At 43.5% G+C, this 24,170-nt stretch overlaps 1 protein-coding gene across 3 annotated transcripts in view; it reads left to right on the forward strand.

Annotated features, from left to right (window-relative positions):
• guk1a (guanylate kinase 1a) overlaps positions 1-24,170 on the forward strand; it is a 129,881-nt gene that overhangs the window by 66,173 nt on the left and 39,538 nt on the right. The window lies entirely within an intron of this gene.

Here is a 24,170-nt window from a genome sequence, read left to right on the forward strand (position 1 = left end):
GACTCCAGTATAGATTTGCGTAGTCCAGCTCTTTTCAGCTTCCTCGGAAAGCAGAGCATTATATTGTAATAGATAGATATTTTACCGGTCTGAAAGGAAATTACAGTGTCACATTACAAGTGCACAGATATACAAATATTAGAAGAGAAGTGAGAAAGAATAAAAAATGAGTTACCTCAAACAGTCTTCAAAAGGAAATACAGCAGTACAGCCAACATTGCTGCCTCACTCCCAGACGAGCTAAATGTTTCTTTACGCTCGATTCGAGGTTGATAGGGCTGAACCCCCAAGGAGAGCTGCTGACAAGAACTGCACCTTGGCCATCTCCGAGGCTGAGCTATGTAGAACATTCCAGCGTGTTAACAGTCGCAAGGCAGTGGGGCCGGACGGCATCCCAGGGCGCGTCCTCAAAGTGTGTGCTGAACAGCTGGCTGGTGTGTTTACGGACATTTTTAATCTCTCCCTTTCCCAGTGTGAAGGGCCCTTCTGTTCCAAATCCTCCATCACTGTCCCTGTACCTAAAGAAAACCATGGTAGCATGCTTGAACAGTTGGCGCCCTGTCGCACTCACCTGAATTAAAAGCAAATGCTTTGCAAGGCTATACCACCCACACTGGACCCTCTACAATTTGCCTCCCAACAGAACCTGTCTACTGATGACACCATAGTCACAGCACCACACACTGTCTTCACTCACCTGGAGAAGAGGGATGTATCCTGGACTATGGTTCAGCATTTAACACCATTCCCTCCAGACTCGACAGGAAGCTCAGAGACCTCTGCCTGCATCCCACCTTGTGTGGCTGGATCCTAGACTTCCTATCGGATCGCCATCAGGTGGTAAAGATGGGCTCCCTCACCTCTGCCTCTCTGACCCTCAACACAGGTACCCTCCCCCCCAGGGTTGTGTTCTGAGTCCCCTTCTCTACTCCCTTTACACCCACGACTGTACTGCCACACATGGCTCCGACCTGCTGATCAAATTGGCAGATAATACGACATTGATCAGCCTTATTTCTAGCAGTGACAAGACAGCCTACAGAGGAGAGGCTGACACCCTGACACAGTGGTGCCAGGATAACAACCTCTCCCTCAGTGTCCAAGACCTTCTACAGGGACACCATTGAGAGCATACTGACTTGGCTGTATCACTGCCTGGTACGGGAACTGCATCAGTCTTGATCACTGGGCACTGCAGAGAGTGGTATGGACAGCCCAGCGCATCTGTGGATGTGAACTTCCCTCCATTGAGGTCATTTACAGCAGCAGGTGCATGAAGAAGGCCTGGAAGATCATCGGGGATACGAGTCAACCCAGCCATAAACTGTTTCAGCTGCTTCTGTCTGGCAGATGATACTGCAGCATTAAAGCCAGGACCAACAGGCTATGGGACTGCTTCTTTCTACAAGCCATTAGACTTTTAAATTCATATGTCTGTACATTGCGACGGAGTCATAACGCAAAAATTTTACTCCCTCACGTTGTGGGATGGATGTAAGGTATAAATTTAAATAAATTCTAATTCTAACAGGAGGACATCATTGCTTCCCTGGCTACAGGTTGACCTAATGGCCGAGGGTAAGAATGACCTCATATAGCGCTATTTGGAGCAGCACAGTTGTCTTAGTCTATTACTTAAAATGCTCTCCTGTTTAGCCAAGGTGGAATGCAGAGGGTGAGAAACATTCTCCAGAATTGCCAGGATTTTCCGTAGGGTCCTTAGTTATATCACAGCCTCCAGTATGTCTAGTTTAACTCCAATAACAGAGCCAGCCTTTCTAATCAATTTATTGAGCATGTTGGCATTGCCTGTGTTGATGCCATTACCATAGCACACCACCACATAGAAGATTGTACTGGTGACAAAAGACTGGTAGAACATGTGAACAAGAAGCCTGCATACTCCAAAGGACCTGTCTCCTCAGGAAGTAGAAGTGACTCTGGCCCTTCTTGTACACAGTCTCTGTGTTGGTGCTCTACTCAAGTCTGTCATCCAGAAGCATCCACAGGTACTTGTCAGTTTTCACCATTGATAGTAACAGGGAGCAGTGCAGGCTTAGTTTTCCGAAAGTCCATCACCATCTCCTTTGTCTTATTGATGGTGAGCTGCAGATGATTTATCTTGCACCATTTGACAAAGTCCCCTATCAGGGCCCCATATTCATCTTCCTCTCCTCCCTTTATACACACAACTATTGCTGAGTCGTCAGAGAATTTCTGCAGATGACATGACTCAATGTTGTATCTAAAGTCTGACATATACAGAGTAAACAGGAAGGGACCCAATACAGTCCTCTGTGGGGCTCCAGTGCTGCTTATAGCCATGTCTGACACACAAACTGTGATCTGCCAATCAGGTAGTCCATTATCCAGGATACAATGGATGTGCCAACCTGCATTGAATGGAGCTTTTTCCCCAGCAATGAGTGCTGTATGGTATTGAAGGCACCTGAGAAATTAAAAAAACATAATCCTCACAGTTTTGCCCCCTGCTTATCCAGTTGGGATCAGCAGATAGATGATGGCATCGTCGATTCCAGTGAGCTCCTAGTAGGCAAACTGCAGGGTACCAAGGGCTGATCTGACCAGGGGTCGGAGGTGAGCCAGGACCGGCCTCTCTCATGATATGTGAGATCGGGGCCACTGGACGGTAGTCATTCAAGACTTTCAGTTGGCTTTTCTTGGATAGTGGAACCACACATGATGTTTTTCACGCAGTCGGGACCCTTTCCAGGCTGACATTCAGATTGAAAATGCACTGGAGAATTTCACGTACTCCTTCAAGACTTGGCTTCACACCATCTGTTGCCAATGCTTTGCCGTGTCTGAGTTTCCCCAAAGCCCTTCTCACCTGCTCAGTAGTGAAAGTGAGTCCATGGTGACTGGGGAGTTGGTGGAAGGCGTGGTCTGGGGGAGATGAAGGTCGGGACAATAGCAGTTGGTATGTGGAGGTGTGGATGATAGGTGCAGGGCAGAGGGGGGATGTAGACAGTGGTAGCCTGTGTTGTTCATCCATGTGTTTAACTGGAGAGGGAAGGAGGAATGAGGAGAGGCATGCTTACGTTACAGTGCCTTGCCAGTGATGTCGTCATCAAGAAGAAAATGGTCCTGAAGAAGGGTTTCGGCCCAAAATGTGGACTGTTCAGTCACTTCCATAGATGCTGCCTGACTGGATAAGTTCCTCCAGCATTTTGTGTGTGTTGCTCTTGATCTCAGAATCTGCAGAATCTCTTGTGTTTAAGAAAATTTCTTGCATGCATATGTTGCATCTCTGCTGGTTTAGGGTTTGTATATAAAAAGAGACATTTTATTTGTGTGCTCAACTGGTATGTGACTGGAGGATGGCTGACAACAAGCCAGGGAGCTATAGGATGGTTTGCACTGGTAGTGGGAAAGTTATTAGAAAGCATTCTGAGCAACAGAATTTATTTGCATTTGAAATGACATGGATTTGTTAGTGATATGCAGCATGGCTTTGTGTGTGGGAAACCATGGACATTGAATATATGGACGTTAGCTAAACATTGGAACTTGTGAGATCTAGTGTAAACTAGTCAAATAGTACGCCAGATTGGCAGTGGTAAAAGGCAAAGGATGATGTTTAATTGTTTTTTATAGATTGGAAGCTTGAGTTCAGTGGCATACCTGCTACAGGTATTGGTGTTAGGACCCCTGTTTGTCCCATATAGTGATGACAGGGATGAGAATGCAAGCGTCATGATTAGTACGTTTACTGATGATACCAATATTGGTATACTGGAAAATGAAGAAATGTTGTCTAAGATTACCAGAGAATATATATCAATTGGGAAAGTGGGCAAAGAAATTGTTGATGAAATTTATCTGAGACACTGCCATCAGTTCTGAACTCTCAGCCATTTCTCCAAAATGGAGACGAAGTCAAGAGACTCCGCTATGCACAAAAGCACAAGGACTGGAGTGCTGAGCAATGGCAGCAAGTGCTCTGGATTGATGAGTCAAAATTTAAAATTTTTGACTCAAACAGGAGGCAGTTTATCAATAAAAGAGCTGGAGAGTGCTACACGGATGAGTGTCTGCAGCCAACATTGAAGCATGGCTGAGGTTCCCTGCAGGTTTGGAGCTGCATTTCTACAAATGAATTTGGTGATCTGGTCAGAAATAATGGAATTCTCAATGCTGAGAAGTACAAGCAGATTCTCATCTATCACACAATACTATCAGGGAGGTGTCTGATCAGTCCAAACTTCATTTTGCAGAAGGACAAAAACCCCAAGCACATGACCAAGGTGAGAGCACGGAGGAACATCTTGAGTAACTTCTGAAATGCCTGGTTCGCTGCCACTGCTACTGTGCGATTGCGAATCTCCGGAGGGAAGGCCCCAAAATCCTCAGCTTTGCCAGCTGCTGGCGACTGGGACTGGGGTTGAAGCGTTCGGCAGAGATGGTGCTCGGTGTCGGAAGGCTAGTCAGAGCTCGTTGTTTTCGGACGACTCGGAGTCGGACTGTGGTCGGGTATGACAGGGAGAGTTTTCTTCGTTCTCCCGTCTGCATGAGATATGGGACTTCCGAGAGACTTTGAACTTTTTTACCGTGCTCACGGCCTGTTCTTAATCAAGTTACGATATTGCTTGCTCTGTTGTAACTATATGTTATAATTATGTGGTTTTTGTCAGTTTTTCAGTCTTGGTCTGTCCTGTGTTTCTGTGATATCCCACCGGAGGAATATTGTATCATTTCTTAATGCATGCATTACTAAATGACAATAAAAGAGGACTGCGTGTCCTCATAATCTAATCTAATCTAATAAAGCACTACCTTCAGCAAAAAGAACAGGTAGTTCTGCAACAGATAGTATGGCCTCCACAGAGCCCTGATCTCAACATCATCGAGGCTATCTGGAATTACCTAGCGGGAAAGGCAAGCAAGACAGCCAAAGTCTGCAGAAGAACTGTGGCGAGTTCTCCAAGATGCTTGGAGCAACCTACCAGCTGATTTTCTTTTATAAAACTGCATGACAGTGTACCTAAGAGAATTAATGGAATTTTAAAGGCAAATATTGTATCAAATATTGACTTCATTTCATTTTTAACTGTTTAGAGCCCTTTATGATATTTTTTGGGGTATTTAGAAATTTTTCATTTCATTATTTTGAAAGCCTCTTTGCTTTACAGATGATTTTTTCACATGTGCTTAAGACTTTTGCACAGTGCTGTACACAGAATGACAGGACCCTGGGGAACAGAGAGACCTAAGGGTACAATTACTTCCTTGTACTTGAAACTGGGAGACAGGGTGCTGAAGAAGGCACATAGCATGCCATGGTACTGAATACAAAAGTTGAGACCCCTTTTTATAGTTGTGCAAAAGGTTATTTATTCTGAACTTGAAGCATTGTGTGTCGTTCTGGTTGGAACACTGTAGGAAGAATGTGATTAAACTGAACAGAGTTCATTAAACTTCGCTATGAAGTTGGAATGCAGTTAATGGAAGTATTAGTAAAATTGAAATTAACTTCAAGCTACACACAAGCTCCCAAATGCTCAAATTCGACAATGAAAGTGGAGTATATTGGAAAGACTCAGCAAGGTGGCGACACTCTGTGCAAAGTGAGCAAGACTTTTTATTCGAAACAAAGGGAAAGGGAAATCTGATATAGGTGAAACCAGTTCATATGGGTTAATGAAGGTGATTACATTTCTTTGTATTGTGATATGATCCCTGTATGTCAGGATCTACTAATGCCAAGAGAAAATCTGAGCCGGTTTCGTAGGTGAATGACTTGTAGCAGAGATGGCTGGTTCTGAGGCATGCTGCAGTAAATGTAATTTACCTAAAGTTGGAGGATTAATTTCTGTGAAGCTCAAATTCAGCTTGATGTTCAGAATCTTGTATCTGACTTGGCACATTGCAGACCACAGGATATAATGCTGAATTCAATAATTGTAGTCAACCACCCTTTCCAGTTTTTATCGGAATTGGTCAGCTCTGATGTAAAGTTATCAAGCTAAAATATTAATTCTGGTTGACCCCTTTTATTCTTCTAATCTGCAGTGGCTACAAATCCAGCCTGTTAGACCTTCCATAAAACATTCCACTCTTCAAGGTTTATTAGACTAATGTCTAATAAACTGTCTCTGAAGTAAAAATCTTATCAATGTAGGGTGATTAAAATGGTACACAGGTGTTCTCCAGGCTACAAAAGCCTGATCTGTGAGTAATATGAACAGGAGTTGGGGAGGCTGACAGGATGGGCTTATTTACCTGTTGCTGTAGGGCTGCAGGCATCTACTGTGTACAGCAACTTGCTTCACAGCAATATCAAACCGACTTGCAGAGAAATCTGAAAGGTTGACATGAACACCTTGGTTTAACTACATGCTGCTCTTCATTTGCCTGTATTTTTATTTAATATTTTTATATTGCCGCAGGGCTGAATTTCTGTTCAGCTTACTAATAATTCTTGAGAATGGAACCCTGTCGTAACCTGGTGAGGACCTATACTGTGCTATATATAACACCAAATTTCTGACACATATACTCCATTTTATGCTTTGTTGTGGGAGATTATAGAAAAATATGCAACTTGTTTGTGCCCAAAGACTTTTTGCAACTTTCCACTGACTCCTAGGGACCTCAGTCCCAAAAACTGCCCACCAATGTCTATTACAAACCCACTGACTCTCACAGCTACCTAGACTATACCTCAACCCACCCTACTACTTGTAGAAACACCATCCCTTTTCTCAATCCCTCCATCTGCATTTGCTGTCAGGCTTAGGTTTTCATTCTAGAACGAAGGAGCTGTCCCTCCTTTTTCAAGGAAAGGGGCTTCCATTCCTCCACGATCAACGCTGCCCTCAACCATATCTCTTCCATTTCACGCATGTCTGGTCTTACCCCATCCTCCCACCATCCTACCAATGATAGGGTTCCTCTTGTCCTCACCTGCCACACCACCAGCCTCCAAGTCCAGCACATAATTCTCCGAAACTTCCACTGCTTCCAACGGATCCCACCACCAAGCACATCTTTCCTTCCCACCCCACTTACTGCTTTCTGCAGGAATTGCTTCCTACGCGACTCCCTTGTCCTTTCGTCCGTCCCCATTGATCTCCCTCCTGGCACTTATCCTTGCAAGTGGAACAAGTGGTACACCTGCCCCTACACCTCCTCCCTTATTACCGTCCAGGGCTTCCAGGTGAGGCGACACTTCACCTGTGAGCCTGTTGGGGTCACTTACTGTGTTTGGTGCTCCCGGTGTGGCCTCCTGTATATCGGTGAGACCCGATGTAGATTGGGAGACCACTTTGCTGATCATTCTGCCAGAACAACTGGAATCTCCCAGTGGCCACTCATTTTAATTCCACTTCCCATTCCCATTCCAATATGCCCATCCATGGCCTCCTCCACTGTCATGCTGAGGCTACACTTGGGTTGGAGGAACAACACCTTATATTTCTGTTGGGTAGCCTCCAACCTGATGGCATGAACATTGATTTCTCAAACTTCCAGTAATGCCCCCCAGCAACTCCCCACCCCCCTAATTTCCCATCCCTTTATCCCATTCTCACCTCATCTCTTTGCCCGTCCATTACCTCCATCTGATGCTCCTTCCCCTATTTCTTTCTTCTATGGCTTTCTGTCTCTTTCACCAATGAACTTCCCAGCTCTTTATTTCATCCTAGGCTAGCATTTTTAGTTAAGATTTAATTCCCCTAGCAACAAATGCTAACATAACTAGAAATAAAACCAGTCTTCTGTTAATCCAGATTGCTCTGCATTTTAGAGCTTTGCGGTCTGTCATTATATCAGTCTTGCCCTGGATTCTTTTGCTCATATACCCTCATTTCCCAAGGATTTCTTCTACTTCAATAAGAGACATAAGAAATAGGGGCAGGAGTCGGCCATCTGGCCTGTTGAGCCCGCTCGGCTATTCAATAAGATCATGGCTGCTGCGGCTGTGGACTCATCTCCACCTACCTGCCTTTACCCCATAACTCTTAATTCTCCTACTATGCAAAAATCTATCCAATCTTGTCTTAAATATATTTACTGAGGTAGCCTCCACAGCTTCTTTGGGCAGCGAATTCCACAGATTCACCTTCCTCTGGGAAAAGCAGTTGCTCCTCATCTCCATCCCAGATCTACTCCACCAAATCTTGAGGCTATGTCCCCCAGTTCTAGTCTCTCCTACTACTGGAAATAACTGTCCTGCCTCTATCTTATCTATCCCTTTCGTAATTTTATATGTTTCTATAAGATCTCTTCTTATTCTTCTGAATTCCAGCGAGTACAGTCCCAGGCAACTCAATCTTTCCTCATAGTCTAACCCCCTCATCTCTGGTGAGCCTCCTCTGCACCACCTCCAAAGCCAGTACATCCTTCCTCAAATAAGGAGACAAGGCACTTAGACGTCCTGGTCATCCACTGCAAGAGGTGGTGTCCTCTTTAAACTCACCCGGCAGAAGGCAAAGGCAAACCGGTGCTGTAACCTGCCACGTATATGATTTCCCAATATGTCAGCGGCGTGGAGGGAAATTGTCCAACTGGAAATTCCAGATGCGACCTATGACGACGACGACAAATAAGGAGACCAGAACTGCATGCAGTACTCAGGTGTGGCCTCACCAGTACCCTGTACAGTTGCAGCATAACCTCGCTGCTCTTAAATTCAATCCCTCTAGCAATGAATGTCAACATTTCGTTTGCTTTCTTGATAGCTTGCTGCCCTGCAAACCAGCCTTTTGTGATTCATGCACAAGCTTTCCCAAGTCCCTCTGCACAGCAGCATGCTGCAATCTTTTACGATTTAAATGATAATTTGCTCTTTCATTTTTCCTTCCAAATTGGATTGTCTCGCATTTACCCACATTGTACTCCATCTGCCAGACCCTTGGTCACTCACTTATCTATATCTGTCTGCGGACTTTCCATACCTTCTGCACAATTTGCTTTTCCACTCAATTTAGCATCTTCGGCAAACTTGAATACACTACACTTGATCGTGAACAGTTGTGGGCCCAGCACCGACCCTTGCGGCACATCGCTCACCACTGATTGCCAACCAGAGTAACACCCATGGATCCTAACTCAGCTTTCTATTAGTTAACCAATCCTCTATCCATGCTAATCTTATGGATGTCTTGTATGCGGTACCTTATCAAGCACCTTTTGGAAATCCAAGTAAATAATGTCTATCTGTTCCCCTCTACCACTGTGCTTGTTATATCCTCAAAGATCTCCAGTAAGTTTGTCAAACAGGACCTGCCTTTGCTGAATCCATGCTGCATCTGCATCATACATCCATTTCTTTCCAGATGCCACGCTATTTCTTTTTTAATGATAGTTTCAAGCATTTTCCAAATGATAGATGTTAAACTAACTGGCTTATATTTACCTGCCTTTTGCCTCCATCCTTTTTTGAACAGTGGCATAACATTCACCGTCTTCCAGTCAACTTTTCTGCTCTTTACTTCATCCTTCCCCCTTCAGGTTTCACCCATCACCTTGTGTTTCTCTATCCCTCCTCCAACCTTTTAAATCTACTCCTCTGTTTTTTTTTCTCCAATCTTGCCAAAGGGTCTCAGCTCGACATGCCGACTATACTTGGAGCTATGATGTTGTGGCCATTACAGAGACTTGGATGGTGCAGGGGCAAGAATGGCTACTTCAAGTGTTAGGCTTTAGATCATTCAGAAAAGACAGGGAAGGAGGCAAAAGAGGTGGGGGTGTGGCACTGTTGATCAGCGAAAGTGTCATGGCTGCAGAAAAGGAGGAAGTCATGGAGGGGTTATCTACGGAGTCTCTGTGGGTGGAAGTTAGTAATAGGAAGGGGTCAATAACTCTACTGGGTGTTTTTTATAGACCATCCAATAGTAACAGAGACATCGAGGAGCAGATAGGGGAGCAGATTCTGGAAAGGAGTAATAATAACAGGGTTATTGTGGTGGGAGATTTTAATTTCCCAAATATTGATTGGCATCTCCCTAGAGTGAGGGGCTTAAGTGGGGTAGAGTTTGTTAGGTGTGTTCGGGAAGGTTTCTTGGACACAGTATGTAGATAAGCCTACAAGAGGAGAGGCTGTACTTGATCTGGTATTGGGAAATGAACCTGGTCAGGTGAAAGGTCTCCCAGTAGGACAGCATTGTAGAGGTAGTGATCACACTCCTTTACCATAGCATTGGAGTGGGATAGGAACAGACAAGTTAGGGAAACGTTTAATTGGAGTAAGGGGAAATATGAGACTATCAGGCAGGAACTTGGAAGCATAACAGATGTTCTCAGGGAAACGTATGGAAGAAATTTGGCAAATGTTCAGGGGATATTTGCGTGGGGTTCTGAGTAGGTACGTTCCAATGAGACATGGAAAGGATGATAGAATACAAGATCCATGGTGTACAAAGGCTGTTGTAAATCTAGTCAAGAAGAAAAGCTTATGAAAGGTTCAAAAAACTAGGTAATGATAGGAATCTAGAAGATTATAAGGCTAGTGGGAAGGGGCTTAAGAATGAAATTAGAAGGGGCCACGAGAAGGCATTGGCGGACAGGATTAAGAAAAACCCCAAGGCATTCTACAAGTATGTGAAGAGCAATTGGATAAGACGTGAGAGAATAGGACCAATCAAGTGTGACAGTGGAAAAGTGTGTATGGAACCGGAGGAAATAGCGGAGATACTTACTGAATACTTTGCTTCAGTATTCGCTACGGAAAAGGATCTTGGCGATTGTAGGGATGACTTGCAGTGGACTGAAAAGCTTGAGAATGTAGATATTAAGAAAGAGGATGTGCTGAAGCTTTTGGAAAGCATCAAGTCGGATAAGTCACTGGGACCGGATGGGATGTACCCCAGGCTACTGTGGGAAGCGAGGGAGGAGATTGCTGAGCCTCTGGCAATGATCTTTGCATCAACAATGGGGATGGGAAAGGTTCCGGAGGATTGGAGGGTTGCAGATGTTGTTCCCTTATTCAAGAAAGGGAGTAGGGATAGCCCAGGAAATTATAGACCAGTGAGTCTTACTTCAGTGGTTGGTAAGTTGATGGAGAAGATCCTGAGAGGCAGGATTTCTGAACATTTGGAGAGGCATAATATGATTAGGAATAGTCAGCGTGGCTTTGTTAAAGGCAGATCATGCCTTACGAGCCTGATTGAATTTTTTGAGGATGTGACTAAACACATTGATGAAGGTAGAGCCATTGATGTAGTGTATATGCATTTTAGCAAAGTATTTGATAAGGTACCCCATACAAGGCTTATTGAGAAAGTAAGGAGGCATGGGATCTAAGGGGACATTGCTTTATGGATCCAGAACTGGCTTGCTCACAGAAGGCAAAGAGTGGTTGTAGATGTGTCATATTCTACATGGAGGCCGGTGACTAGTGGTGTGCCTCAGGGATCTGTTCTGGGACCCCTACTCTTTGTGATTTTTATAAATGACCTGGATGAGGAAGTGGAGGGATGGGTTAGTAAATTTGCTGATGACACAAAGGTTGGGGGTGTTGTGGATAGTGTAGAGGGCTGTCAGAGGTTACAACGGGACATTGATAGGATGAAAAACTGGGCTGAGAAGTGGCAGATGGAGTTCAATCCAGATAAGTGTGAGGTGGTTCATTTTGGTAGGTCAAATGTGATGGCAGAATATAGCATTAATGGTAAGATTCTTGGCAGTGTGGAGGATCAGAGGGATCTTGGGCTCTGAGTCCATAGGGCACTCAAAGCTGCTATGCAGCTTGACTCTATGGTTAAGAAGGCATACAGTGCATTGGCCTTCATCAATCGTGGGATTGAGTTTAAGAGCCGAGACATATTGTTGCAGCTATATAGGACCGTGGTCTGACCCTACTTGGAGTACTGTGCTCAGTTCTGGTCGCCTCACTACAGGAAGGACGTAGAAACGATAGAAAGGGTGCAGAGAAGATTTACAAGGATATTTCCTGGATTGGGGAGCATGCCTTATGAGAATGGGTTGAGTGAACTCGGCCTTTTCTCCTTGGAGCGACGGAGGATGAGAGGTGACCTGATAGAGGTGTACAGGATAATGAGAGGCATTGATCGTGTAGATAGTCAGAGGCTTTTCCCCGGGGCTGAAATGGCTAGCACGAGAGGGTATAGTTTTAAGGTGCTTGGAAGTAGATACAGAGGAGATGTCAGGGGTAAGTTTTTTACGCAGAGAGTGGTGAGTGAGTGGAATGGGCTGCCGGCGGCGGTGGTGGTGGAGGCGGAAATGATAGGGTCTTTTAAGAGACTCCTGGATGGCTACATGGAGCTTAGAAAAATAGAGGGCTATGGGTAAAGCCTAGGTAGTTCTAAGGTAGGGACATGTTTGGCACAGCTTTGTGGGCTGAAGGGTCTGTATTGTGCTGTATGTTTTCTGTGTTTCTGTACTCTTTTCCATAGATGCTGCCTGTCCTGCTGAGTTACTCAAGCATTTTGTGTGTGTGTGTGTGTGTTGATTGGATTTCCTGGATCTGTAGATTTTCTCTTGTTTGAGATGATGCTGAGGTTTTATAAGTTAGTACTCGGGCAGCACGTGGAGTATTATCAACAGTTTTGGGCCCCATATCTCAGAAAGGATGTGTTGACATTGGAAAGAATCCAGTGGAGGTTCACGAGGATGATTCTGGGAATGAAGTGGTTAACATATGAGTTGCATTTGGCAGCTTTTGGTTGTGGGGGGGGGGTAGGTTCTCATTGAAGCCTACTGAATATTGAAAGGACTAGATAAGGTGGATTTGGAGAGGATGTTTCCTGTACAGGTGTCCCCTGCTTTTCGAACGTTCGCTTTATGAAACCTCACTGTTACGAAAGACCTACATTAGTACCCTGTTTTAGCTTTCAGAAGGTGTTTTCACTGTTACGACAAAAATTCAGCGTGCGATAAAAAGCAGTCGTTTGCAAGATGAGTTCTATGGTGTTGGAAAAGCCTGAAAGAGCTCGTAAGGGTGTTACATTTAGCGTAAATCTAGACAACATAGTTGTGCCCAACACCGGCCCCCTAGGCCTGAGTCGACGTAGTAGTAGTTCGATATAAATGATTTCCGCTGTAATGATATGTACTTTATTTATTTATTTATTTATTTATTGATTGAGATCCAGCATGGTAAAGCTCTTCTGGCCTTCTAGCTGCACTGCTAGCACTCCCCCTGATTGGCCCTGATCGACGATGAAATGACACCCCCTGTCCCACCATCCCAACACCCGGGCCCCGGACAGATACTGTGCCGATTCGCAGAGAACGCAGCAGTAGCCGGGAGGCACACAGCACATCTTTAAGAAAAAAGCCGAAATAAACATGCTAATTAATTAGGTGCCGCCCCACACGTAATCGTCGGCCCAGATCAGAGGCAATGCATTGGCAATCGGCACTGATCTGGGCCGACAATTACGTGTGGGGCAGCACATAATTAATTAGCATGTTTATTTCGGCTTTTTTCTTAAAGATGTGCTGGGTGCGTCCCAGCTACCGCTGGACCCCTGCGTGCTTCGCAGCAATGTATCGCTCAGCGGCCCGAAGGGTGGGGGCCACTGCACCACCCAGCCTGCGACAACTCAGTCTAACACACCATCATCAGTGTGCTCGGCGCTGAACCAATTCCGGTAAGTGACACTACACTGTACATACATAATTTCTACTTTATATCGGCTGTGTATTTTTACGTGTTATTTGGTATGATTTGGCAGCTTCATAGCTTAAAGGTTACTGGAGAGCGCTTGCGCCGTGTTTTTGCCAACAGCGCTTGGGTAAGATTTTCTGCCGACGGCGCTTGTGTGAGATTTTCGCTACGGAGGTCTGTGCCGGCAATGATTGTGGAAAAGTATTTCTACTTTATATAGGCTATGTATTTATCATAACATTCCTGCTTTTACTATATGTTGCTGTTATTTTAGGTTTTATGTGTTATTTGGCGTGATTTGGTAGGTTATTTTTGGGTCTGCGAGTGCTCACAAAATTTTCCCATGTAAATAAATGGTAATTGCTTCTTCGCTTTAGACATTTCGGCTTACGAACCGTTTCATAGGAACTCTCTACCTTCGGATGGCGGGGGAAACCTGTATTGGGGGTATCCAGAATCAGAGGGCACAACCTCAAATTTGAGGGCAACCTTTTAGAACAGAAATAAGGGGGGAATTTTTTTAGCCAGAGAGTTGTGAATCTGTGGAATGCTCTTCCACAGACTGCAGTGGAGGCCAAGGCCGCAGGTACATTTAAGGCAGAAGTTGATAGTTTCCTGATCAGTCAGGCATCAAAGGACATGGCGAGAAGGCAGATGTATGGGGTTGAGTGGGGTCTGGGATCAGCCAGGATGGAATGGCAGAGCAGACTCAATGGGCTGAATGGCCTCATGCTGCTGATATGTCTTATGGTCTTGTATAAGACACATTATTATCTTACGGACCTTTTTAGAGCATATTAAATGTCGGACTAGATAGCGTGGGGTATATTCTTGATGATGCTGGAACATATCTTTCTGATACATTGCACAGAAATTTGAATCTAAGCAATTCCCTGATGTGAGGAGCAAGGACTTGCTATGGAATCTAATTTGTATGTTGCCTTCAGTCTGGTTTTCTAGCACCTTGAAGACACTTGTCAAGTATTTCATGAATTGTGCCGAGGCAAGAAGAGTTAACAGTAGACCAGATTTGTGAACAAAATGATGTGTGTTTTGGATTTAGTATTTTTCATTAAATTGCAATGGCAGATTGTTACGAAGTTTGTGCTTCTAAGTGGGCTGGGGACACTTAATATGTCCTATGATGGTTGCAGCATTTTAAGTGTTACATATTACTTACTATGACATTGAAAACCAGCTTGTGGTGACTGGAATTTTAGTTTGATGGCCTAAACCAGTGCTTGGTCTAATTTAGCAGCCAGGTGCTATCAGCTGGACTTGTGATTCTGAATCAGATTTGTTATTACCGACTTACAGTAGATGACATAAAATTTGTTGATATAAATTATATCAACTGACTATCAACAATATAAACTGATGTATCATCAGTTCCACCAGACCCCGTGTCCAGCACATAATTCTCCAAAACTTCCGCCACCACCAATGGGATCCCACCACCAAACACATCTTTCCTTTCCCACTCCCCCTTTCTGCTTTCTGCAGGGATCGCTCCCTACGTGACTCCCTTGTCTGTTCGTCCCACCCACTGATCCTTGCTACACCTGCAACTACACCTCCTCCCTCACTACTGTCCAGGGCCCTAAACAGTCCTTCCAGGCGAGGGGATGCTTCACCTGTGAGTCTTTTGGAGTCATTTACTGTGTCTGGTGCTCCCGGTGTGGCCTCCTGCACATTGGTGAGACCCGACATAGATTGGGAGACTGCTTCGCCAAGCATCGATGCTGTATCCACCAGAACAAGCTGGTTCTCCCAGTGGCCACCCATTTTAATTCCACTTCCCATTCCTATTCTGATATGCCCGTCCATGGCCTCCCCACTGTTGTGATGAAGCCCACTTAGGTTGGAGGAACAATACCTTATATTCTGTTTGGGTAGCCTCCAACCCGATGGCATGAACATCAATTTCTCAAATTTCCAGTAATGCTGCCCAACCCCTCCCCTCCTTCTCCATTTCCCATCCCCTTTTCCCTTTCTCACCTTATCTCCTTGCCTGCCTATTGCCTCCCTCTGGTGCTCCTTCCCCCTTTTTTCTTTCTTCCATAGCCTTCTGTCTCTTTCACCAATCAATTTCTCAGCTCTTTACTTCATACCTCTCCCTCCAGCTTTTACTTATTACCTTGTGTTTCTCCTCTCCCTCTACCTTTTAAATCTACTTGTCAGCTATTTTTCTCCAGTCCTGCTGAAGGGTATCAGTCCGAAAGATCAACTGTACTTTTTTCCATATATGCTGCTCGGCCTGCTGAGTTCCTCTAGCATTTTGTGTGTCGCTTGGATTTCCAGCACCTACAGATTTTCTCTTGTTTGTCATCATAAGTACAACCTTTTCGATGAGATGTTGTCATCTTCGCTCGCTTGGTGGCTGTGAAGTTTTCTATTCTGGTAGTGTGTGCAGAACAAAACCAGGGAGTATAAATGTGAGGGTCACTACAAAACCAGTAGGGGATTTGGAAGAAAATCTGAATCTTCCCTAATCACCTCCCACCAAAGAAAAACATGGGTGCTTAACCCATTGAAATTCTCAAGCACAAGGTAATTATACAGTCTTTTGGCCCACCATGTACATAAACCTATTTATCTATCTACATTCAACCTATTATGTTAGCTCTGTAGTCTCTGCCTTGGCGATTTTAAACACTTGTCTAGATGCTTCTTGGTTAGATATTGTCTGAATATCTCTTCAGGCAGATCATTCCAGACTCCAGCCACCCTCAGAATCCCCACTATACCCCCTACCACTTAACTTAAATCTATGTCCTCTTGCCTTTAAAGTTCAAAGTAAATTTATTAGCAGAGTTCATGTATGTCACCATATACAACCTTGAGATTCATATTCCTGCAGGCATATACACTGTATTCAAAAAACACAGTAGAATCTTTGAAAGACCACACCCAACAGGATGGACAAAGAACAAACTGCAAATACAAAATAAAAGTAAACAAATAGTTAAATAAATAAGCAGTGGACATTGAGAACATGAGATGAAGATTCCAAGAAATTGATTCCATAGGTTGTGGGAACTGTTCAGTGATGGAATGAGACCCTTAAAAATCCAAAAGGATTTTGAGATAAAGATATTTACTATCAGCCCTATCTATCCTTGGGGAGAGCCAGCCTTGGATAACTAAGGAAATAAAAGATAGTATCAAATTTAAAAGCTCATGTGTACAAAGTTGCAAAGAGAAGTGGGAGACTGGAGGACTGGGTAAACTTTAAAAAACAACAAAGAACAACTAAACAAGAAATAAGAAAAGGGAAGATAAGAGTATGAAAGTAAATTAGCACAAAATATAAAAACAGATAGCAAAAGTTTTTATAAATATATAAAGCAGAAGAGGGTGGCTAAAGTCAATGTAGGTCCCTTGGAAGACGAGAAGGGGAAATTGATATTGGGTGATAAGGAAATGGCTGAGGCATTGAATGACTATTTTGTGTCTGTCTTCACGGTGGAGGACACGTCTAATGTGCCAAAGAATGATGTTATGGATGAAATGGGAGGTGAGGATCTCGATAAAATCACTGTTATTAAAGAGATAGTGATGAGAAAACTAGAGGGCCAGGAGGTAGATAAGTCCCCTGGTCCTGATGGGATGCATCCCAGGGTGCTGAGGGAATTGGTGGAGGTTATAGTAGACGGTTGGTAATCACTTACCAAAATTCTCTAGACTCTGGGCAGGTCCTGGGGGATTGAAAGACAGCAAATGTCATGCCACTTTTTAAAAAAGGCTGTAGGCAAAAGACGGGTCAGCTTAGTTAGGCTAACTAACTAATTTAACTAGTTGGCCAGTTAGCTTAGCATCTGTAGTTGGGAAAATGCTTGAAGATGTCATTAAGGAAGAAATAGTGAAACATTTAGAAAGGAGTGGTTCTATTAGACAGACGCAGCATGGATTCAGAAAGGGCAGGTCCTGTTTGACAAACTTACTCGAGTTCTTTGAGGACTCAATGAGTGCAGTGGATAGAGGGGAACAGGTGGATGTTGTATACTTGGATTTCTATAAGGCGTTCGATAAGGTACTGCACAAGAGACTTATAAATAAGATACGGATGCTTGGAGTCAGAGGAAGTGTATTGGTATGGATAGTGGATTGGTTAACCAATAGAACATATAGAACATAGAATAGTAAAGCTCAGTACAGGCCCTTCGGCCCACAATGTTGTGCCGACCCTTAAACCCTGCCTCCCATATAGCTCCCCCCACCTTAAATTCCTCCATATACCTGTCTAGTAGTCTCTTAAATTTCATTAGTGTATCTGCCTCCACCACTGACTCAGGCAGTGCATTCCATGCACCAACCACTCTCTGAGTAAAAAAAAAACACCTTCCTCTGTTATCCCCCTTGAACTTCCCACCCCTTACTGTAAAGCCATGTGCTGTTGGACAGAAGACAGAGAGTTGGTATAAATGGGTGTTTCTCCGGTTGGCAGTCAGTGGGGTGCCTCAGGGGTCAGTGCTGGGCCCACAGCTGTTTACCATTTACGTTGATGATCTGGAAGAGGGGACTGAGTGTAGCGTAGCAAAATCTGCTGATGACACTAAACTGAAAGGAAAAGCAAATTGTAGAGGATGTGGAGAGTCTGCAGAGGGATATAGATAGGTTAAGTGAGTGGGCCAAGGTCTGGCAGATGGAATACAACGTTGGTAAATGCGAGATCATCCACTTTGGAAGGAATAATAGAAGAGCAGATTATTATTTAAATGGTGAAAGATTGCAGCATGCTGTTGTGCAGAGGGACTTGGGAGTGCTTGTGCATGAATCGCAAAAAGTTGGCTTACAGGTACAACAGGTTATTACGAGGGCAAATGGAAAGTTGGCCTTCATTGCTAGAGGAATTGAACTCAAGAGCAGGGAGGTCATGCTGCAACTATACAGGGTATCGGTGAGGCCGCACCTGGAGGACTGTGTGCAGTTCTAGTCTCCATACTTGAGGAAGGATATACTGGCTTTGGAGGCAGTGCAGAGGAGATTCACCAGGTTGATTCCAGAGATGAAGGGGTGAACCTATGAGTTGAGATTGAGTTGCCTGGGACTATACTCTCTGGAGTTCAGAAGAATGAGGGGGGATCTTATAGAAACATACAACATTTTGAAAGGGATAGATAAGATAGAAGTAGGAAAGTTGTTTCCATTGGTAGGTGAGACTAGAACTAGGGGATATTGCCTGAAGATTCAGGGGAGAAGATTTAGGACAGAGATGAGGAGAAACTGTTTTTCCCAGAGAGTGGTGAATCTGTGGAATTCTCTGCCCAGGGAAGCAGTTAAGGCTTCTTCACTAAATATATTTAAGATACAGTTAGATAGGTTTTTACATAGTAAAAGGGTTATAGGGAAAAGGCAGGTAGATGAAGCTGAATTTACGGACAGATCAGCCATGATCTTGTTGAATGGTGGGGCAGGCTCGATGGGCCGGATGGCCTTCTCCTGCTCCTATTTCTATGCCTCTGTTCTTATCCTCCTCCTAATCTTCTGCACCTCTGTTAGGTCATCCCTTGGCCTTTCCTACGCCAGGGAAACCAAACCTAGCCTGTGCAATCTCCCTTTCTAACTGAAATGTGCCAATCCAGGCATCATTGTGGTGAACTTCCTTCTGAGGATTGAAAAGTTGGTTACAGAAATGAACATCTTTGCAAGATGTGGAATGGGGTAGTAGTTTTTGTCTTTTCAATTAACGAACTGTTTATGTGTAATCTTCTCACAGTAATCAGACACCATTGTCTTTAATAACCTCCCTCTCTCCCTCTCTCCCTCTCTCCCTCTCTCCCTCTCTCCCTCTCTCCCTCTCTCCCTCTCTCCCTCTCTCCCTCTCTCCCTCTCTCCCTCTCTCCCTCTCTCCCTCTCTCCCTCTCTCCCTCTCTCCCTCTCTCCCTCTCTCCCTCTCTCCCTCTCTCCCTCTCTCCCTCTCTCCCTCTCTCCCTCTCTCCCTCTCTCCCTCTCTCCCTCTCTCCCGTCAGTTAGTGGGGTTTGATATGTGCGTCCTGGAGTGGCTGTACAGGCTGATCCTTGACAGGCACTGCTTGCCACATACTTGGCAGGTGAGGCCTGGAGGGGCAGAAGCTCTGTTGTGGCGCTTCCTGTGCCTTTCCTCTGTTGCCTCATTGAGCTTGTTCTCAGCAGCGTCCACACCTTTTCTGATGGCATCCCTCCACTGTGAGCGATCTTGAGCTAGATCCTCCCATGTTGATGGGGCAACGTCAGCTTTCTTGAGGCTCCTGTGCAGAAAATCCTTGTACCGTAGTTGCTGGCCTCCTCGTTTTCGGGTACCACTGGACAGTTGGCCATACAAGATGTCCTTGGGCAGTCTTCCGTCAGGCATTCTGACAACATGTCCTGCCCAGCGCAGTTGGGCTGACATCACCAAGGTTGAAACTGCTGGCATTCCGGCTCAAGAGAGGACCTCGGTATTGGAGACCTTGTTTCACCGGGTGATCTTCATCAGAGAACGTAGGATTACCAGTTCAGTGCAGGAGGCCTCTGTATCTGTGGTCTGCCTATACCGCTTCATGATTTGGTAATGTTTGAGGAATAAATGTTTGCCAGGACAAATGCATTTCATTGGGGGAAGTTCTGATTTTTCTTTTTTAGTATATATCCACCCAAGAGCAGCAAAACCTTTGAAGAGTAATTGTATTCTAACTGTGCTTCTGTATTGATTTATGCCCAGCCTTATGACTGGTAAGGGAGATGCACTTTAGACTATGATCATCTCCATATTGGGAGCAGTGTTTAGTCTTTGTCTATTTTATAACCTCTTCATAAACGTAGCTATGTAGATTGGAGCTTAATAGCTGCGTTTGTTGCCTCTGTTTTGGTGAGATTCAGTATTTATCAAAGAAATATGTTGTAAAATTTGTTGTTTTGTGGTAGCAGTATAGTGCAAGATATTAAAAAAAGTTACAATATTTTACAATAAAAAGATTTTGCAAAAGAGGAACAGAGAGGTAATGTTCATGAGTTCGTTAATCATTCAGAAATCTGATGACGGAGGGGAAGAAACTGTTCTTAAAGTGTTGAATGTGCATCTTCAGCTTCAGCAGGCACTCAATGTCTGTGCTTCACTTTTCTGTTATCTGCATTGCATTTGTTCTTGGGAGGATCAATTGTTTAATCTTCTCATGAGTGCTGTGGAATGTGCTCCAGAAGGCTTACATTCAATTTCAAAAGTACTTAAATTGGAATCTATTTTGGGTCCAAGTTGCCATTAGTCCATTATTAGCAATTTGTACTATAGATTAATTACACAAGAGATCCAAATTAAACTAAATATGGTTGTGATTAAATATATTTATTAAGGAAGGACTACTTCCAATTCAGAAAAGTCCGCTGGTAGTTATATGATTAAATTATCAAATTATCTGTAATAGTGGCAAGACACGAGGAAGCAGCTGACTGACTTGTCATTTACTCTTTAGAGGTTTCAGGGTTAGTTTTCTAGCAGAACTATACAAGTGTGTTCCTTCAGTTATTTTTTTACACAGTTCCAAACACTGAGTATGTATTTCATCTGTGTTGCCAAACTATTGACAGCAGGGAGCTGCATTAAGAAACTGAAAGCTTTTCAACCAGCACTGAGCATGTGTAAGTGTCCTTTTTGTTATATTCTGTTGAAGATGCAGAAAGACAATGCAACTCTGAAACAGAAAGAGCACAAAGAAGTTAAGATTGGAGGTCAGATAGTCAAGTCTGAATGTAGTCAATGCCAGAGTTTATATGCTCAAGTTTGCTAACCGTATTTCTTTGAAAATTCTGAAAAAAATGATGTGGTCCTTGCCTGTTTATTGTTCTATGGGAACAGATGCATTGTGGTATGTTTCTATTATTGTGCTGGAAGTGAGAGACAACTAGTTGGAGTCTTTTGCTTTCCCTGTAATATTTCCAGCTGACTGGTATCTCATAGATTGGTGTAGAAACAATGATCAGTCCAAGTACATCTGGCTCTGAGAGTGTTGATCAGGAGTTCTCTAATATGACAGTAGGGCAGACAAGGAACGTGCCATTTCATTCTGTATCTACACTTTCTAGTATAGGATATTTATGTGCTTAGTTCCCACATTGCTTAATGTCACTTAGCAATCTGAAACTGAGGGCATTTTTTTTTCATCTTTCACACCAAGAGTACTTAGAAGACGTTTCATCCACTGTATGCTTATATTTTTGTCCTTGTTTTGAAACTTCAATTTCTGGGGGTTTGCTTACATATAAACGGTCCATTATGCAATATTCCATAATGTGAAGCCCGTCTCATCTGTACATGCATCAAGAAACACAAGTTGGAAAGATTTTTTTTTACACAATAATTCAGCGAGAGTGAAATTTATCTCATATGTTTGGGTAGTAATTTGTGATTTATTTATTTATTTATTTATTTGTAAGGGGAAATTGCTGTTACCTGAATGTTATAACACAGGTCACTTGTAATCATTGAAAGAATAATGTGGGTAGGTTGAGGGGAATCCGGGTTCACTTTGTTGAATTCACTCATCATGCAAGATGCTGAACTACAACTTGCTTAAACATTTCATCTATGTCTTGGACAATGCAGGGAAAATATAAACTGATTATCAGCTCTCATCTTCCTCCGCTCTAGGGAAAACAAACCCAGCCTGTTCAATCTGTCCCCATAACTAAATTCCTCCAATTCAGGCGACTGTTTTGTACTCTGAGCCCTGATCTATGCAGGCCAGTGTGCCATATGTTTTCTTCTCTATCCTATGAGCCCATGTTTCAACTTTAAGGGAACTATGTACTAGAATTGCAAGATCCCTCATTTAATCACATTCCTAAGTGCCTATCCATTTACTGTATACATCTTCTATTTGATGTCCCAAAACGCATCGCGTTTCAGTTGTCAGCATTAAATTCCATCTGTCAATAACTTACCCAACATTCCATCAAACCTGTATTAATCCTAGGTAACTTCCTTGTTATGCCCCTGCCAAATACCTACTTCTCTGCAAAATTGCTGAGATTTTTGGTATCTGGCCAGTTCTCAGACTCCACAGGCGGGGCACCTAGTTCAATGTAAGTTCCTCTCCCACGGACAGCTCAATTCTTGATAGAGTGAGCTGGTACTTTGAGTGGTTTTCCTTACTGTGGACATCTGCTTGCTTTTAATTCAACTGCATTCCTTTCAATCCCTGTAACCTCATGCAGTCCATCTTTGTAAATTCCTGAGCTATACACTGCTTCATATATAATAAAGTTCAGTTTTTGTTTTTGCAACTTTTTAGTTATTGTTTACTGAACTTTTCTTGTCACAGATTTGTGCTGAACTTAAAATAAAGCATCAGATCCTGATGATTTGTTGACTTAGGCCTTCGAAATTGCACTAGATTAAAGCGGTCTGATTTTGGCAGCTTGTTGCTTTAAATACACATGGTTGTTGTACGTGAAGTGTTCAGAAGGCCACTTTGTCATGTACAGCTGCCTGATCATTTATTGGTGCACATACCCTCCCAGTTTGACTAACAAATCAGCGCCATTATTTTGCCTTCACATTGACTTGTTTATATGTGCAGTCATAATTTTAACACATCAGAGCTTTGTAATATCTGATGGTCAAAGATATTCTGTTTGGTCTGCATTGTGATGCCATTGAGAGCGATGACCAGAAAGACCATTTTTATTTGTTCCATAATGCATCTTTGATAGTTGGATAAAGGTCACTAATCTACAAGTAGGTTGGATATTGTGAAATACATGCTTTTTACCTGTAATATTGAATACAAGGGGACCTTTGCTCCCATAATGCACCAATTGCCCCACTTCTCATTGATTTGCAATGGCCCTTGAGCAATAAAATCTTGATGTAAAATTCATAGCTTTACTTTCAATTCCATCCTTTGCCTGATAAGCTCAATCTTTACCTCTGCAATTCAGTTCTTAATGTTTATAAATTTCTACCCTGCATCTTTCAATGGCTGTGCTTTTGAGACTGAACCCTTGATTCAGATGCTCATTTGAAATCCCCCTTGTTATCCTTTCCATGTCTATGTGAATCTCAGTATCATCACTTGATGGTAATTGGCTCTCAAGGCACAGCAACTCATTAAATAGTTATTTACAAGACTAAGGGCCTTGCTTATGGGGATTTTCATCTGTCCATATTATTTAACAGGTAGATTTACCCTCCAATTACCAACGGTTGGATGACCTTTTTCAATGGGAGCCTATTATTTTCAAGTTTTTCCTATATATCCCACAGAAAAGGGATGAGGTGCTGAAGAAAAAATAGAGGGAGCTAGAAAGGAAGCTAAAAAGCAGGATCTTAAGGATAGTAATTTCTGGATTCCTGCCTATGCCACACATCATTGAGGGTGACAATGGGATGGAAATATGGTAGATGAAGTGTGGCTAAAGAATTGGCGCAGGGGACAGGTGTCAGATTTGTGAATCATTGGGGATTCTGGATAGGTTTGTCCTATTGAGGCAGGGGAAGTATTACTGGGTAAAGGAACCATGGTTGACAAGAAGCAAAGATCAGCCAGAGCTCTAAAAAGTTATAAACTAGCTATGAAAGAGCTCAACAATGGACTTGAGCAGTCTTCATGTAGCTGAA

The sequence above is a fragment of the Mobula hypostoma genome, chromosome 3, assembly GCF_963921235.1.
Source record: "Mobula hypostoma chromosome 3, sMobHyp1.1, whole genome shotgun sequence".
Lineage (NCBI taxonomy): Eukaryota > Metazoa > Chordata > Chondrichthyes > Myliobatiformes > Myliobatidae > Mobula > Mobula hypostoma.